A 19,373-nucleotide genomic window follows, 5' to 3' on the forward strand; every position below is an offset into this window, starting at 1 on the left:
CGTCATTTAAATATTTTCACTTTGATTTGTCCACTTTTGTTAAGACGTATGTGTGTGTTGTTTTTCATGTTTGTTTGTTTTTCTTTAGTATAGATAGGAAGTTGGTAAAGAAGATATTGGTATTTCAAAGTAGGAAAACCTCACTTCTTTTGTACACTTAATTCAGTTTTAAAGATAGTTAAGAGTCTGCCAATTAAAAAGTGCTCTCCAGTGGAATATGATTCAGCCATAAAAAGGAATGAAGCTCTGATACATGCTAAAACATGGATGAACCTTGAAGACATCTCGTGTTGAGTGAAAAAGCCAGACACAAAAGAGCAAATACTGTGTGATAGCACTTAGGTGAATATCTAGAATAGGCAAATTCATAGAACTAGAAAGTGGGATAGAGGTTACCAGAGGTGGGGGGTGGGGCATAATGGGGAGCCCTGGCTTCATGGATACAAAGTTTCTGTTTGGGTGATGAAAATGGTTTAGTGTAGTGGATGGCAGCGATGGTAGCACAAGATTCTAAATGTAATTAATGCCACTGAATTGTACACTTAAAAAGAGGGAAACTGTGTTTTGTATATGTTACCACAATAAAAATAAAAACTAAGAAATACTCTCCAGAAGACTGTCAGCTCCTCATCGGCAGTATGGCACCATGGGAAAGTGCACAGGCTTTTGAATCACACTCACAACTTACTAGCTGTGTTGTTTACACACACTATTTGAGCTTCAGTCTCTTCATATATTAAACAGGGATGATCAGTCCTGCCCCACAGGAAGTGAGACTCCAAGGCAGTAAATTTAACTCCATCACAAGAGTACAGTAAATGTGTCGCCATGTCCTTAGCACTCAGGCTCAATGTATGTCAGATGACTGCAGATGCATCTAAGACCAATTATAGCCACAAACAAGTCTTCATAACTGCAGTTACACATTTTCAGTACCATTCCCCAAAACCTGAAGATTAAAAAAGAGAGCATGTCTGTTTCCTTCTGGCTTACAAAGCTTATTTCCCTGCTAACGTGCAAATAACTTTTGCATCTGCATTGATTTTTTTGAAATAAAAGACAGCTATATGATAATAGAAGCTACCTAAAATGTTCATTTTTAAATCTCTAGATTAAAAAAAAGTGTGAATATTAACTTTGTATAAATTTTTGCCTTAATAGATATACACACACAATTCCAACAATAAGAAGCCCATGAGTCTGGGGTTTCACAAGAAACTGTTGCTTGATGGCCAAGAACACGTGCTCCAGATTCAAAGGAACCTGAGTTTAAATTTCAGTTACACTTATCTATGTGATTGGGCAAATGACTTAGTTTCAAAACCAACCAACATCTTAACAAAACCCAAAGTAAGGGTATTAGTGCTACTTAAAAGGATTAAAGGAGAACGTTTAAGGGACTTAGTAGAGTACCAAGTGTCAATAAATAATGTTTCCCTTTGTTTACTGTGTGAAAACACCATGGTATAGTTATTTTTGTGTTTTCAGCATCTAATATACCTGGCATGTAATTTACATTTAATACATGTGTTCAAAAATAAATGAATGGACAGATAAAGAAAAACAACTGTTCTCCAGGTTAGTATTCCCATGTTTAAAGAACAGGTTTCTTACTTTCCTCTAAACTTTTATTTAATTCATCCGAACACAATACTCCAAATTCTAAGTGGGTTCTCATACATATAAATCAGAGGGAAACTCTTTCATTAACCTTTAGAGATATAACTTCTGATAATGTAACCTCCAATTGAATTCGTTTGGTTTGGCTTGGTTTGGTTTTCTCTAGCAACATGACACTAATGGTTCAGGTAAATGCAAGCTGCCTCGTGTTTGTCATGATGTCAGCTCCCCAAAATTGTTGGTTCCATTCCCCTGTCATGTTGAACTTACTGTCAACTCAAACTACAAGGTTTTTGTTTTGTTTTGTTTTGTTTTGTTTTAGACATACTGCTGCTAAGCCACATCTCCTCTGGTCATTTTACATGTTGATTTTAAGATCTACGTGCAGAATTGCACGTATCTATTTAAATTTCCTTTGCTATTCATTATCCTCTGCTAAAGTCCTCTTAATCCTGATTACATCATGCAAATCATTTACTGTCTTATTATTCTTAATCTTGTTATCTGCAAATTTGAGAACATTCCTTCTACATCATCCAAATATTAGATGGAATAGGATAAAAATAGAGCTCTCTAGTCACTAAAACATTCTGGTTAAAATCAAATCACATTCTTTAAACTGTGGGTCCCAACCGTTAGTGAGTCATGAAATCAACTTAGTGGGTTGCAACCAGCAGGGTTTTGTTTTATTTTTTAATGAAATAGAATAGAAAATCATAACATTGGAAATATCAATATCCATTTTGTAAGGGTAGGTATTGTTTTACAAAACTTTTGTCTTAATTATGTACACACATACACATACATATATATATATATATATGTATGCTTACTAGGTCCTGATATAAAAACGTATATCTTACTGTGGGTCATGGTCAAAAAGTTTGAAAACCACTGATTTAAGTTGCTTGTAAACAATGGTATGCTTTAACTGTTCAACTGTTAAGTTAGTTAGCATACTGTACTAACAACTAGCCCATATTTCTCTAACTTGTCTGAAAAGGTATCATAAGGGATCTTGACAACCAGTTAACTGGGGTCTGGATACACTCTGCCTATCCCCAGTTGAGCAAAATTAAAATAAGAAATACATAGATGCAAATTATCATGATCAGTTTTTCCAAGAATTATATTAAAAACCAAAAAATGAGCTTATTCTCATTATACAACTCAGTGCTTCCTTTTCTGATGGGCTAACCATCCTCTAAGCTCACTTAGAAGTGACACCAAGCTACTTGCTCTGAATTTTCAAGAATCTACCTCCTCCTTCTCCCTGTGGCACTTCTGCTTTTCTGTGACTCCTCAAAGACCATTGAGAGCTGTTCAATGATCTAGTTTTCATATTCTTTCAGGATCAATAGGTATAATTTGTCCTGCCTTGGGGTCTTGAAGGCATTTAGTTAAGTGCCTATTTACAGTTTCCTCACCAAACTTAAACTTCAGTTTCTTCCAATTGCTATTAGCACTGCCATTTTCACTCCTCTACTTTTTCTCCTAAATAGAGAGCAGAGACACAAAATAGAAATTCACTATTTATTACCTAATTTAACCCTGTGTGGGAATGACGAAAATGTTGATACTTACAGATTGGAATACCTACTGTGTGCAAGAAACTAGATTAGTTGAAATAGATAATGCCAAAGTTTCCATTTAGAGAAATACTGGGTTCACACATGGAACATCAATCAGCAAGTCAGTACAAGAAAATGGTCAGATGAATGGTACAGAAGCAATAAGTACCCTGGAATTTCAAAAGAACCAGAGATCATAAAAACATCCTTTGTGCACATGCACCTCACACCTTTACTTGAATATCCACACAAATGCACCAAACACGCATTCCTATTCTCCATCCAGTCAGCCAAACAATCTGCCCATTCTCCCATGGCAAGAGGACTGGCGGGCTCAGGTTCCTTCCTTCTCACCGCCATCATCCCCGTCCTGACTCAAGTCCTCATCACATCACACCAGCTCTTATCTCTACACTCCCCCTTCTCCAGTCCACCCTGGACATGGCTGGTCTCCCAACAGCTCCGTGTGGGTCGGTGGATTGGTGCTCCAGAATTTTTACTTTATTAATCACAACAGTTTCTACACGGATACATGTCATCAGCTCAATTGATGACATGTCTCCACGCATTCTCTGTGCCTGGCAAATGAAGTCCAGGGTCCTCTCTTTTCCCCACCGCACCCAGGCTGCATCGGGACCCAGCCTGAGGCCACTGTCACATTCATATCAAATTTGCCAGATGGAAGATAGTAAAGGAGATCAGGAAAGGTCATTAACAAAAAGAAGAAAACCGTCTTGTTTTGCCTGTTTCAGTAAAAGCTGCTCTCCAAAAGATGATGTCTAGAACCAATCTGGTTTTAGACTTCTGTGCCTATCACCATTCAGAAAATTCCATCAACCATTTCTTTTCCTGGAAAACATTTTAATTTTGGTGAAGTATATTGGACAAAAATCACTCAGAATAAACAAATTGTTTTTAAATATGTTCATTAAAATTAACCAAAATCTAGTTTCATAGTTCCCTTAATATATTACTCGTTTTGCTTTTCTAGCAAAGATTTTATGTGTCTAACTAACCATGAATCTCCTACTTCCTCTTGAAAAGTATCACCATTAGATTTCTATATAATTATAATAAAAAGCACAGACCATGAGTGGAGGGAGAAGAAGACACGCAAAGTGGAAATGTCCAAGTGACCTTTAAAATAGTCAGGCACTGACCAGAGTCTCCTCGGAATAAGAGATGGCATCTTATAAAACTGTAGCCCTACTAAGAAAGAGCATGTAGGATCAAGCAAAGCCTGTCCTGCAGCATTGAGCTTTGTGTTGCAGCCCTTCTCAGGTACCAGCAGCGCCATGGACAAACCAGTGGAAGAAGTGTGAGATGGCCCCTCAGTGATCAGTTAGCAGCTGGTACATGGAGAACCTGAAGCTTGACTTCCCAGGGCTATAACAGATCTCCTGTCACTTAATGGGTAGAAATGTAGAATCAGGGTCAGAAAAGAGAGAGAAGTAAAAGGAAGGTAGAACAGGGAATCTGACCTGTACCTTCAAACTGAGAGTTTAATCGCATGTATGTTGAGGTATACATTTGATATAGCCCCTTTGTTGTTAATGTAAAAACAAATAAAAAAATAAATAGCACAGATAATCATATGGTTAAAGGGAGAGGTTAAAGATCAAGATGCTTAATCACATTTAGTGTTTGCGTATCAAATCTACATGACCGTGTATATAAAAATTCCTTTCTATTTGGCTAATGTAAGCTTGTGAGAAGTTGCTGGAAGGTCATATGTGGGCCAGTTTTATCACTCATTTATTTGTTTACGGTAAAACAAGCTCAGCCAGATTTCTTTTGCAGTGGTGAGAAGACTTTATGTTTCAGGGTTATTTGCATTCAGTGAGGCATAGTAAGAAAAACCACCTGGTTGCCCTCATAATTCAACAAAAGTGTTTTCTTTTATAAGCACAAGAAATAGCTCATATGGTTACGTTATGAAATTAGATGCTTCTCCCAATCATTTCACTGCTTTTTTACCATCCCCATCCTAATCCAATATAGTCCTTTGGCATATGGTATATAACTTAAGGAATCAGTTTTGAAATCAAATAGATAGGGTTCAAATCCAGACAAACTGCTCTTGAGCCTATTTCTGCACCTGTAAAATGTAATTAATTCATATGTGTTGCTGTGAGGGTTTGAAGAGATAAGACATGTGAAGCATTTAGAACAGTGCCTTTAGTCAGCACTCAATAAATACAGAAGTTGTGATTATACATCAACACAAAAAGAAGGCTTAGCAGAGCTTTGTGAGATTTCAAATTATATAATTAGAACACACTAATCTTCTCCACATATTTTCTCTTTTAACTCATTGACTCAATTTTCCCCTCTTCAAATAGCAAATAAGACAGTAGTGTCTTCTTTAGTTGTTTTTTTTTCCTAATTAATAGCCCTATGTGTATTCAACATTTGTTTTCAAGGTTCCTAATAATTTGCAGTCCTATCTCAAACTTAAATGTTATACCTCTTAAGTACATTAAACCAAATTAGCAATGTATCATTTCTTTATTTTTAGCTAATCACAGGGAAAGAAGGCATATTAAGAACTAGGTATTTTTCTCTAAGGCTTTTTAAAAATAAAAAAGCTAAAATAATAAAGAAATAATAACAATCATCCTTTATAATTTCCTAATCCACAGAAGTAAACAGTCTACTAAAATATATCTGAGGGATAAAACATACTTTTGTCCTCTTGTTTCAATATCTGACTGTATCTCTACTTTTAGTTTTCATTAAAATCTTTTGTAAATAAATAATAAAGTTCAGCACTTTAAATTCATCCCTAGATGGAGAGCTTTCCTTGACTTTCTTTTTAAAGGACTTTTTAAAGGGACTAGCGGGATTTCCAGAAACGATTCCAAATTTTTTCTTAGGTGTGTGTGTTTAATTGTGACATTGCCGTAAACACACGACACTAGTTACTTCAATCATATGCCACAAACTTTCTTGTTTTTGTTACCCACAGAGCTTCCAGTTTTTAAAATGTGAGTTGGCAATGGATATTTTGGTACCCCTGCTTTCTTTTCCTGTCTATTATTTCTTAGGAATTTTTCTACTCGGGAATATTTGTAAAATTCACCATGCCTTTCGTTGTCCCAGTGCCTCTACTCAGTGCCTGGACTGAAAATGTCTTATCCCCAATCACTGTAAAATATATATTAAGTTTGCACTTAATAACACTGTTGACTATTCAAAAAGCTAAATCCAGAGACGTGGTCTCGGCATTCGAGAATTGTAAACTGTGGTAGATTTAATTTTTAAGTAAGGAAAATGCCAAGGAAATATAATCACATAGAGCAGAAGAGAGTGAGAGCAGAGATGCAATGAAACTTAGACACAGAAACTATAAACATTTTTAAAAAGCCAGTGTAATTGCATCATCAACCCTTAGCGCTTTTTGACCACCTATTACTCAATCTCTATTAACCTAAAATGGTAAATGAATAAAAACTTTCCTCCAAAATTATTACATAAACAAACAGCAATTCTAACAATCACAGATTCATCGAGGGCAAACTAAAGGGCCTCAAGCAATGAAAACATGAAATGAGACTACTGTAAGGAGACATCTTGTATTTATAACAGGACATGTGTGTGGTTGAATGGATGAAAGGAATTCAATATTTAAAATATTGTGTGTCCATTGAAGAACATAACACATGTGGCCTTGCTAATAAGGCTAGAAAAACTTAAAAAGAATTTCAACATAAAACAACCAAAAACTTAAGTGAAATATATTGAATTCATGTATCTAATAAGTAATCTTCATTCAGTAAAAAAAGAAACATATGATTAATTTTATTTAGAAGGCGTAGAAGAGAACTAACATTTTGTTTCTGACTACACTTGTCTGTCCAGTGCATTCTGTATGCCATGGAGACTTTCAGGGTTTGGGAAATAAAGCAGTGAACACAAGGTCTATGTCCTCATGGACCTTACCTTCTAATAAGGAGCACACCCACTTGAAGGCAAAGACTATGTCTTTCTTACAAACAAAAGCTTCAGCAATACGCTGTGCTTATTGGCCGATGCTCGGCACATTCTCCAGAGATGTTTGAATGAGGGAAAGAAAGGAGGAAAGAAATTAAAGGGTAGAAATTTTAACAGTTCAATATTCAACCGTTTGATACTAATTGTTCACAATATAAGGCAATCGCAGCTACTAAAGGAAGAACAAAGGCTTTTTAAATCAGAATAAAATCACTCACCTGAAGGACTAAGTGCCTTATAACGCTAATTTTGAGAAGTGCACACTTCCTTAAAACATGAATTTTGAGGAGGGATAAATTCCTTTAAACTAGAATTCAAAGTATCAAATCTCCACTGTGTGGTATTCAGTAAACTATCCAACCTCTTTGAATCCTGGTTTTCTTAACATTAACTGGGAATGTCTGGTAGGGATGCTGTGGACACAGATGAGATAAATTGGGACAATTCGTTGAAGAGTGTGGTGTCTTAGAGAGAAATCAATAGCACAGATTCTGGAGCAATCTGGGGTGAGCACTACTCACGATTCTGCAAATACTGGCAGTCCAGCTCAGGTTTGCACACTCAGAGCACAAACCTGGTTTTAATCAACTCTATGACAAGTTCTGGGGGTGAGGTTTAAATGGGGGTATATGGGCAGGTTCAATGCTCAGAGCTAATAATGGTCAGGAATCACAACTGGTGAGAAAAGGCACAATTGGGGCAAAACTGCTGTGGTGGTTGGAGCTGTATGTACCCCAGAAAGATATGTTCTTAAATTTAATCCATCCCTGTGGGTGTGAACTCATTGTAAGTAGGACCTTTTGATGAGGCTACTTCAGTTAAGGTGTGGCCCACCTCATTCAGGATGGGTCTAATCCTATCACTGGAGTCCTTCATAAGAGAATGAAAGTCAAAGAGACAGAGGGGAAAGCCACAGAAAGCAAGAAGCTGAGACAGAACACTGCAGAAGGAAGAAACCGGCAGACGCTGCCGTGCGCGTTGCCATGTGACAGAGGAACCAAGGATCGCCAGCAGCCAGCTCCAGAATGCCATGGTCTTCAGGGAGAAAGCATTGCCTTGATGATGCCTTGATTTGTACATTTTCCCAGTCTCAAAACCATGAATGAATAAATTCCCATTGTTTAAGTCAAAACCATTTCATGGTGTTTTCTTGAGCCGCCCAGGAAACTAAAACACCTGGCAAAGTAGTGTCAAGGCAATCTCAAATTCTGGAGAACAGGGCAAGCAGGCAAAGTTGTGCAAATGGTCAAGAATCTGGAAGTATAAATGAACAAAAAGGAAGATAAAGTAAACAAGAGACCAAAGTTGAGATCCTAAACAAACTCTGCAGGCAGCTTTCCTGCATCAGTTTCCTTGTACTCATGGTTCCTTTGGATGAAAGCATCAGTCCCCAAGGGCAGATGTTCCTGAGTGCATGGGATGGAGCCAACAACTCAGTTCTCACAGGAAGATTTGTCAATAAATAGCCAGTTAAAAAAAAAAAATCCTATAATCCATTTTCTACTGTGAGAACAGGGAAAAGCTTTGCAGAGTATAGACAAATTCCCCTTGGGATTTATGTTTTCTTGCCACTACAAACATACTTTGAAAGGAGAATTATTGGATGCTCAATGTGCATGATTTCATCTGGGATAGAAACCATTGGCTCTACTCTCGTTTCCATTGCCTGAGTTCACTCACATGGGCTACATTTAGGAGGTGGATGAACTGCACTGTAGCAATGCACTGCACGTGTAAATGCTAGACCAACCCTCCTGTGGGGGGCACCGAAGCCTGCCACCAGTCGCTGCTGCTTTCTCCCTCTGACCAACCAGTGCAGCCAGCAAAACGTTTGCAGTCACCAGCGGACCCCAGGCTCGCCTCTCTTGGTCTTGATTCTCTCCAGAGTGGAGGAGTGGCCAGTAAAGGTCAGGCCTCAGCATTAAGTTATTTGTTCTGCAAGTATTGTGTGCCTCTTCTCCAGCAACTTTAGTCCCTTAGTTCATGGGAACCTCTCAGTTACTGGCTGTTGGGTTAATAGACCATTTTTGTTGAGGCCACCAAAACCCAACATATTTTTAATGGGTGGAACCACCATCTCTGCGCTGAAATATTGTGGTTATTGCACTCAATTCACAGCCTATTTCCTGAACGCTGGCATTCCACCAAGCATCCCTGGTCCTTGAGCTTATGAGTCCCAGTTTCCCAAATCCAGCCTCCTACTTAGATACCGGTTAACTGTGAATTGGTGTGAATTTAAAAGATCATGTGATTTAAAAATTCAGTTCATAGCATTGGATCATATACACACATATGTATGTAAATATGTATGTATATGTATTCTTATATATATGAAAATCTTCTCATCTTTTTAAGCTGCTTTTCTGAGGCTATTCTATCATTTCATTTATTTTTTTTCGAGATTCGATATTGACTAGATATGTATTGATTCCAGCTGCCTAGGGTTGGAGAAGAAATGTTCTAGGAACAGCTCCCCAGGATTTTGAATTAGGAGATAAGAAACTAGACATGAAGGCAGGTGTTGGGGACTGAATCACATCCCCCACAAAACACATGTTCAAGGCCTCACCACCATCCCATGGGTGTGAGCCCATTTGTAAACAGGACCTTGAAGACGTGACTGTTAGTTAAGGTGTGCACTCATTTGTGAATAGGATATTCAAAGACCCTGTTTAGATGTGGCTACATTGAATCAGGGTGGACTTTAGCCACTTATGAAGGCTGAAGTCCTTAGAATAAAGGAAATCGGGTGCGGAAATAGAAGTCAGAAGCGAGAGAAGCCAGAGAGAGAAGCCACCAAGTGACAAAGGCTAGCCATTGCCAGAAAGCTACAGATGACACCTCAACTCTGGACGTCCACTCTCCAAAACTGTGAGCCAATAAATTCCTGTTGCATAAGCCAACCAATAAAGTGGCATTTGTCATAGCAAACCAAGAAGGCCACTCAGGGGGCGTGTTTGAAAAGGCTGTATATTGATGCTTCTTGCATCAATTTGTCCCCAACCATCTGCATAACTGAATAACATGCATTCCAAGCCCTGTGTCTGGGTGGACGTGTGGGCTCAGACCATCTCACATTAGAAGATGCCATGCCTGGAAAGAGATGGATGGTCATTTGTGAACAAATTAAGAGACCTACAAAATTAGAGATCTTTCTGGCCAGAGTCCAGGACAGACTTAATTGCTTTTCACAGGAATTAAACCATGGATAATCAGGAGACAGATTGAAATAGGTCAGATTTTCAAAATATCATTTTATGTAAATTTTCTACATAAATACATTAAAATAAGAATTATTTGAAAAGGAATAGCAGGTCCTAAAATATAAATTATTTGAAAGTGAATAGCAGGTCCTCAGAACAATCTTCTATGGAAGTAAATAGTAAGAGCATGGATTCAGGAGCAGAATTCTTATGGAACTGCCTGTCATGGTTAGATTTTTCCATTCTGCCTTCTGAATCTGTAGATTATAGTCCCTTATAAACCTTGCACTGAGTTAAAAGTAAGCCTTTTCCTTCCTTTTTTCTCTAGTTCCTGCTCTTCAGTCCTACGGGGTTAAAATATAGTTGTAAAAGCCCATCTTTACTTCTAGAACATTTTGGTGTGAGCCCAAGAGAGGCTGGGAGGTGTTGAATTTGATAAACTGAGCTCCCTTCTGCTGAGAGTAGGGGCTCATTTTTATTTCTAAGATCTATGCATTGACAAAGAATAGAAAATGAGAAACTAGATGCCCAAGAGGCTCTTTTAGCTATGAAATATTGCTAAATTTAAAAATAACAAAGTATCTACTAATACAAAAATACACAATCTCATTTCTCAAAGAGTTATTTCTAGGATTATGTTGGTCACATGTGATTTGTCGTGAGAGTTGAGCCTTAGGGAAGGGAAATGGAAACGAACAACTTAAGGGGTACATTTTGGCTAGAATACTGATGCACATTAAATTCAATAGAGGGAGTTTGTGGAATATCCTCTAGGGGGATCTTTTAAAATGGGAATTTTCTATGAAATCCTAAATGCACCCCTGCCCAGAGACAGAGGGAAGAACCAAGTAACTGTTAAGTGCTTAGCCAACCTTTTGATTCAGTCATCAGGAAAGGGTTTGGGGAATAAATTCAAGTCCAAATCTTGATGACCTCTGACTCATCTCTGAAGGCAAAACTCCATCAAAGACTTGGGTTCCACGAAGGGAAAGGAAGACACTCTCTGGTTTGTTTGTTTGTGCATCATTTCCTTTACTATTCTAATTCACATAATGTTTAAAATGAAAATTAAACTGATCACCTATAGCTCTCAGGACAGGGTTTGGCCCACTTGCCCCTCCCCCGTGGAATTCTGACTCATGGGATGAAGGTAACGTCCTCCACCTCCCCTGGGGCTGCTCAGCCACATGACCCCACTCCACACACGGTACAGGAGAGAAGGTGAAGTCTTCTCCTCTTCTCTCTGGAATGGAAGTCAGAAATGGGTTCAGGAGGGAAGGTGTATCTCAGGAACCATCAGGCACCTTGAGGTTCCTTGGTTGCAAAAGAAAGGACAGATGGCCTATCTTAGAGGCAGACATGTGGGTGAATAATCCTAAGGTGAGAGAAACTAGAACCTGTTTATATATGCTAAAGGGGAAGCACCGCTGAGAGTGCTGCTGGGTTTGGAGACTGCACGATCTTCTCAATTTTCCCCACCAATTTTCAGCAACTTGTGTATAGGAATGGAGGCGTCAACAGTAGTATTGACTCAGGATTAAGACTTTCCTGGCATTCATGGCAGAGCAATCAAGAGTTAGAGAGTGAAAGGCACTGGCTTGAGTGCAGTTGTAATGATGTATCATGTGGTTTGTTCTAAAGGACTAGGAAAGTTAAGACAGCAACAACTGATACCTTTGGAAAATAGATAATAGACCCTGAAGTCACAGAACAGGTAAAGTAGAAGTTAGGAATAAGATATTTTGAAAAATATGTCAGAGAAGAAGGATGCTGACTGAAGCTTACGATTTTTTGATATGGATTAGTTGTGGGCCATAAAAAGTGTCTAGAATATAGGTGGTGGGAGGTTGAATTCGAAAAGTTCAGAATCTCAGAGCTGAAGAAATCAAGAAACTGTGAGGTTAGGGTGATAGATGTGTCAGCCTCATGGGCATGGAAGCCAAATAAGACAATTTTGGGAGTTGGGAGGAGAGGAAGTTAAAAAATGAATGGGGCAGTGGCTGTTAGAAGATGATGTCACTGGATGGCAACATCTTCAAAAGACAGAGTGTTTATACCATGGTAGAGGAGCAGTGATTTGGAAGAGATGGTGTGGGGCTAATTTTATATCAACCCCCCTTCTAAATCCTGTGATTAACTAGTTGTGGGGTCAACGAGCAGCCTCCAGTTGAGAGGGATTCAAAGGAAGCAATATTCCTGTTGAGAAAGCTGATAGTTTAATTAAAGCAAAGTAGAGTGAAGATTCTGTGATGAGGTTTCCAGAAATCACAGGGAAAAGGGTTTGGGAGGGAGGAAGGGTTTGATTCGGAAGTAAAGCTCAAAGGAGTAGGGAGATGGGAGAATGGAGAGGCTGGGTGACTGGCGGGCTCCAAACAATAGGATTGTGCCGATTTGGATGTATTATGTCCCCCAAAACGCCATTGTCTTTGGTGCAATCTTATGTGGGCAGACATATTGGTGTTGAACAGATTGTAATTCTTTGAGTGTTTCCATGGAGATGCGACACACCCAACTGTAGGTGATAACTCTGATTGGATAATTTCCATGGAGCTGTGGCCCTGCCCATTCAGCATGGGCCTTGATTAGTTTACTAGAGCACTATATAAGCTCAGGCAGAAGGAGCGAGCTTGCTACAGCCAAGAGGGACACTTTGAAGAATGCACAGTAGCTGAGAGAGGAGCCGCAGCTTACAGAGACAGTTTGTAGATGGACTTGAAAGCAGACTCTTGCTCTGGAGAAGCTAAGAGAGGGCAAACACCCCAAGAGCAACTAAAAGCGACATTTTTGAGGAGCTGCAGCCTAGAGAGGAACATCCTGGGAGAAGGCCATTTTGAAACCAGAACTCTGGAGCAAACGTCAGCCACGTGCCTTCCCAGCTAACAGAGGTTTTCCAGACGCCATTGGCCATCCTCCAACGAAGGTACCCAATTGTTGATGACTTACCTTGGACACTTTATGGCCTTAAGATGTAAGTTTGTAACCAAATAAACCCCCTTTATAAAAGCCGATCCATTTCTGGTGTTTTGGGAAAAGGCAGCATTAGCAAACTGGAATAAGGTTAAAACTATTTTCAAGCTATTTGCCTGTTGTCTTCCCTCATGGTACTGAGGAAGATGTAATTAGAGGGCCTCCAAAGAAATCCTAGTCTCTCTAGGGTACAGAATAAATTCATTTCCAAGACCCCCTCCTCCAAGAATTAATATTTGACTTAAGCCAGGAGATTGAATGTAAATAGTAACAAATCTGTCTTGGAAATTAATTCACTTTTTAAATAAACAGAATCTTTTCTACAAAGGGGGATGACCCACTGCCAATTTTAGGGCTAGTCTTCAGATCCAGAAATGCTGTTCCCCCAACACCTCACCAGGCCTTTTTCAGTAGAACTGAAGTGCTCCCTGCAGGGGGCACAGCCCCCGTGAGATCAGTAAAATCAGCAAGAAATTCGATGTCTATTTGTCAGGAAAGACAGGCAATGTGTGATGGGTATCTCGGGACTGGACCGCTAGTTAAGGATTCTAAAGCAAAATTAAGCAAAGATCTCAAGAGATCTTTGAAGAATGACATGTGAAGTGTGGAGACAAATTTAGAGAACTGCTGCTGGAGTAGATCTGAACTTTCAGAGGAAGATGGGGATGGTATATCATAGAAAGAAAAAAAGAAGAAAATATTAGCAGTGCATTGCAAAAAAGGGTAAGAAAAAGTGTTGAAGAAGGTCTTTTAAAAATGTTTAAATGAATAAATGGTGAAATTTGAAGAGGAATATCCTTTTAGTGTGATTTAAAAAAAAATCATTCTTCAGTAGCTCCTGCCAAGATTACCAAACCCTTCAATGGATGCTAATTCCTAAACTATTATTGTGCCAGTTTGAATGTATTGTGTCCCCCAAAATGCCAGTATCTTTGATGTAATCTTGTGTGGGCAGACGTATCAGTGTTGAGTAGACTGTAATTCTTTGAGTGTTTCCCTGGAGATGTACCTCACCCAACAGTGGGTGATGACTCTGATTGGATAGTTTCCATGGAGGTGTTACCCCACCCATTCAGGGTGGGTCTAAATTAAATCACTGGAGCCATATAAATGAGCTGACAAACAGAAGGAACTCAGTGCAACTGAGAGTGACATTTTGAAGAGGAGCTACAGCGAAGAGGGACAGTTTGAAGAATGCACAGAATGCAGATGAGAGACAGTTTGAAGACGGCCGTTGAAAGCAGACTCTTGCTCCGGAGAAGCTAAGAGAGGAAAAATGCCCAAAGAGCAACTAAGAGTGACATTTTTGAGGAGGAGCGTCCTAGGAGAAAGCCATTTTGAAACCAGAACTCTGGGGCGGACACAAGCCACATGCCTTCCCAGCTAACAGAGGTTTTCCAGATGCCATTGGCCATCCTCCAGTGAAGGTACCCAATTGTTGATGCGTTACCTTGGACACTTTATAGCCTTAAGACTGTAACTTTGTAACCAAATAAACCCCAATTTATAAAAGCCAATCCATCTCTGGTGTTTTGCATTCTGGCAGCATTAGCAAACTAGAACAATTATCATTAAGGGAAGCTAAGTATTTATACTCATGTGGGTTAGGAGAAACTATTTTCAAATCTTTAAATTTTATTTTATTAAATGTTTTAGTTAATCTACTTTGGAATATGTATTCATGACCCAAGATTGGTTTATCCCCACCCCATCATCCTAATGATTTACTTTTATAACATCCCCAAACCTACTATGAGCTCTGCCAGCAGTTCCCCTCAAAACCCAACATCTCAGATTCTTCCTCTTTATAATCTCTCTGTAGGTAATAAACTGTAGCCCTCTTTTGTTAGAATCATTAAAGGAGAAACATTACTTACTTAAGGTAAAAGACCAACTTAAAGGTTATCCTTTTGTGACAGTAAATAGGCTCATCCTAGCGACTCGGAAGTATTAGGAAATTCAACACAGTTTAAAAGTGGGTAACACGGTTTGAGTCCAGGCTTAACTAGGCAATTTGCAAACTGTGCAGTTTGGGTGTCGCCGAGCCTTGGTCACAGCTTTCCGGAGGCAGCAGTGATTGAACTGCAGATGTTTCTTTCAGATGTTCTATTTCCCTGTGGTTGTAGAGGCAATTCTTGAACCTGCAATAATGGCATGCCTATTTTTTGTTCCTGTTCGTGGGCAGCACTAAATAAGATAAAATCTCCAACAAAGAGATCCTAGAAAGAACCCAGTCTCTCATCACTGAAGTTATAATCTCAGCAACTCAGCTGTGAAAATGGAGGATGCCAGGATCCTTGACTCTGTGTCTCGTGATTCGCTGAAGTGAAAAGCTGCGGGTGGAGAGCAAACACAGGAGGCCGGGGCAGCTCACCACACTGGTCTCAATATATAAATCCAATTAGAGTAAGCCCAATGCCTTCTCTTCCCTTGGTGAGGACATCCTTCATTTAGTTAGTCAACAAACTTTTCCAGGGGGCCCCTGTTGCAGTTTGCTAATGCTGCCAGAATGCAAAACACCAGAAATGGATTGGCTTTTATAAAAGGGGGGTTATTTGGTTACACAGTTACAGTCTTAAGGCCATGAAGTGTCCAATGTAAGTCATCAGCAATCGGGTACCTTCACTGGAGGATGGCCAACGGTGTCCGGAAAAGCTCTGTTAGCTGGGAAGGCACGTGGCTGGTGTCTGCTTCGGAGTTGTAGTTTCAAAATGGCTTTCTCCCAGGACATTCCTCTCTAGGCTGCAGTTCCTCAAAAATGTCACTCTTAGTTGCTCTTGGGGCGTTTTTCCTCTCTTAGCTTCTCCAAAGCATAAGTCTGCTTTCAACAGCTGTCTTCAAACTGTCTCTCATCTGCAGCAACTCTTCTCAGCTCCTGTGTATTCTTCAAAGGGACCCTCTTGGCTGTAGCAAGCTCGTTCCTTCTGTCTGAGCTTATATAGTGCTCCAGTAAACTAATCAAGGCCCATGCTGAATAGGCAGGGCCACACCTCAATGGAAATTATCCAATCAGAGTTATCACCTATAGTTGGGTGGGGTGCATTTCCATGGAAACACTCAAAGAATTACAATCTAATCAACACTAATATGTCTGCCCACACAAGATTACATCAAAGATAATGGTGTTTTGGGGGACATAATACACCCAAACCAACACAGCCTCCTTGTTCTAAACACTGTGGATACAGCCATGCCAAGACAGACACCATCTCTGCTCTCACAAATTTGGGACAGACAACAAACAAATATATAAATCCAGTTGTGATGTGAGCTATGAAAAAAAAAACGATGTGTGGTGCTACGATAGGAGGGGCCGGGTGGGCTGGCCGTTCTTTAGTTGGAGTGCCTCTCTGAGAAGATCATTTGGAAATCAGGAAAAGCAGTAGGAACACCTGAAGGAATAAATCTAGATCTAAATCCTAGATCTAGAATGAGCGTGAGTTTGGCTTGTTGTAGGAGCAAAAAGAAGGCCAATGGCAGGCGAGAGTTGACTAGTTACCAAACTACACCTGCCCATGACCACAGACTGCATCCATATGTTACTGAATTTGCCAGAACAGTCTATCAGCTTTTAACCAGGTATTTGTTGATTCTATTTCAGGGAGCATCGTATGGGCTGGGCTAGCCACTGGGGACGTAAGGATGAATCAGACATGGCCTGATTGTCACAAGACAAGGAAGGCATGAAGACAAGAATAAAATGTGATAAGCATTTTATCAGAAGTGGTAGAAAATGCACTGGGTACAACAATCACACATAATTCTGTTCATTTGGGTCAATGAAAGCAGCCATTTGAGTTGGGCCTTGAAGAATCAGTGGAGTTGACGGTCAGACACGGGGCTAAACGGCCTAGACTTCTTGACTGGGTGCCTGACTCATATCCCAGCTGCCTGCTGGACACCTTCCCCTGGATATCCCAACACATCCAAAAGAAAGAGTTCTTGCCCCAAACGTTTATTCTGTATTTTAGTGAATGGTGCCACTCTGAAAGCTGTTTTCAATTTAACTCCTCTCTCCCCAGCCTCCACGTCTACTTCATCACCACATACTGCCAGGTCCACCTCCACACAGCTAGTCCACCTTGCTCCTGTCACTAAGCCCGACCCTCTAACTTTCACCTGGATTCATTCTCCTGTCTGAAACGCCTCTCATGCCTCCAAACCCAATTTCATTTCAAGATGCCTAAAACATTAGATACGGTCCCCTTTAACCGGAAAGCACACAGGGCTGAAAATGTAGGCCACCAGAGTTCTTCCTCTCATCTCCCAAGGCCTGCTTCTGCTGGCCCTCCTCTTGGTTCTCCATCACCCAGAAGGAGGAAAGGAAATCAAAGGTCAGAGACAAGGTCTTTAGGTCACGGTGTTTGACTCAGCAGGAAGACTGTAGAGTTCGGGAGCTGGGCCTTGTTTGTCCTGTTGCACCTTTGGTCTCTGGTGTCTCAGATGTAGACTGGATAGTGCCTCATCTTTGGGCAAGTCCAGTCAGGTCTCTCTCTTTCTCCATTTCTGACTGCTTCTACATTTGCCGCTGCTTGATAAATGAAACTAAGTTGCTAAATTAAACTCAGGCTTACGCTAGATACTTAGCCATGCTTCTTCCTTTCTTTAACTTCATTGCTCACTCTGGGAAAGCTATGTAGTCGTGTGGGTTGGCAGGGTGGGTGTGGGGCCTGGGTGTGGAGTAGAGGCTCAGGATAGGCTCTGTTCTGGTTTGCTAAAGCTGCTGTTATGCAAAATGCCAGAAATGGATTGGCTTTTATAAAGGGAGTTTATTTGGTTACAAGTTTACAGTCCTAAGGCCATAAAAGTGTCCAAACTAAGGCATCAACAAGAGGATACCTTCACTGAAGAAAGGCCAATGGCATCTGGAACATCTCTGTCAGTGGGAAGGCATGTGGCTGGAATCTGCTCTTCCCTTTGCTCCCGGGTTATGTTTCAAAATGGCTTTCTCCAAAATGTCTCTGGGGCTTCCTTTGTCTCTTAGCTTCTCTCAGCTCTCTGCTTGGTTCTCCCAGGGCAATCTGGGGGTCCTCTCTTAGCTTCTCTGGGGTAAACGCTGGGCTTCATCTCTTAGCTTAGCATCTCCAAACGTCCCTCTGTCTGCATCTCCAAGCATCTCCAAGTGTCGTCAAGCATTTGTATTGGCTTGTGAGCTCTCTTAAGTACTCCAGTGAACTAATCAAGACCCACCCTGAATGGGTGTGAACTAATCCACATCTCCATGGAAGTAATGTAATCAAAGTCTCATCCACAGTTGGGTAAGTCACATCTCCATGGAAACACTCAATCAAAAGGTTCCACCCAACAAGATTGGGTTAAAAGATCATGGCTCTTCTGGGATTTGTAACAGTTTCAAAACTGGCACAGGCTGTCTAATGTAAATCTTGGTCTCCAACCCAACCTTGTTTAAAGCTCTCCTAGGTGTGTCAGATACTTGTTCAGCCATCAAAGAAGTGGTATTTTGTTCCCATTTTGCAGTTGTTCTTTCTCTGTAGAATTTGTTTGGCAACCTCCTGCAGCTGGGCTGGGGGGTGGGGGTGGTGCCAGGGTGGTGGTGGATGGTGATGAATATTTGATGAAGACAGTTTGCAAAATGCTTGTGAGGTTCCTGTGGAAAACAGTGTGCCAAGCAGATAGGGGTTAACCTGTGGTCTTGGGGCTCAATTTCTGTGTTCCAGGGACCATAGCAATAAATTCCTTATTCTATCAACAAACTCCCTTCCATTCCTAATTTTTCAAAACTGTACAAGGCACTGTGCTAGCCTGTTAAGGGAAATGATTTTGGTCCATTCTGCTGTGTTGCTTGGGTCAATTTAATAAGCCTGCAAATAAAGAGATCTAAAGAAGTCATATTTCTTAATAAGGAGGACTATTAGCATTTTGGATGAGACAGTTCTCCTTGTGCCAGGATATCCCAAGAATTGCAGAACCTTTATCATTCCTGCTGTCTCCCCCCACTAAATGCCGGTAGCACCCCACAATCATTTCAGCTATGGAAACTACTTCCCATTTCCAGATG

Source organism: Choloepus didactylus, chromosome 10 (assembly GCF_015220235.1).
Source record: "Choloepus didactylus isolate mChoDid1 chromosome 10, mChoDid1.pri, whole genome shotgun sequence".
In the NCBI taxonomy this organism is placed as follows: Eukaryota; Metazoa; Chordata; class Mammalia; order Pilosa; family Megalonychidae; genus Choloepus; species Choloepus didactylus.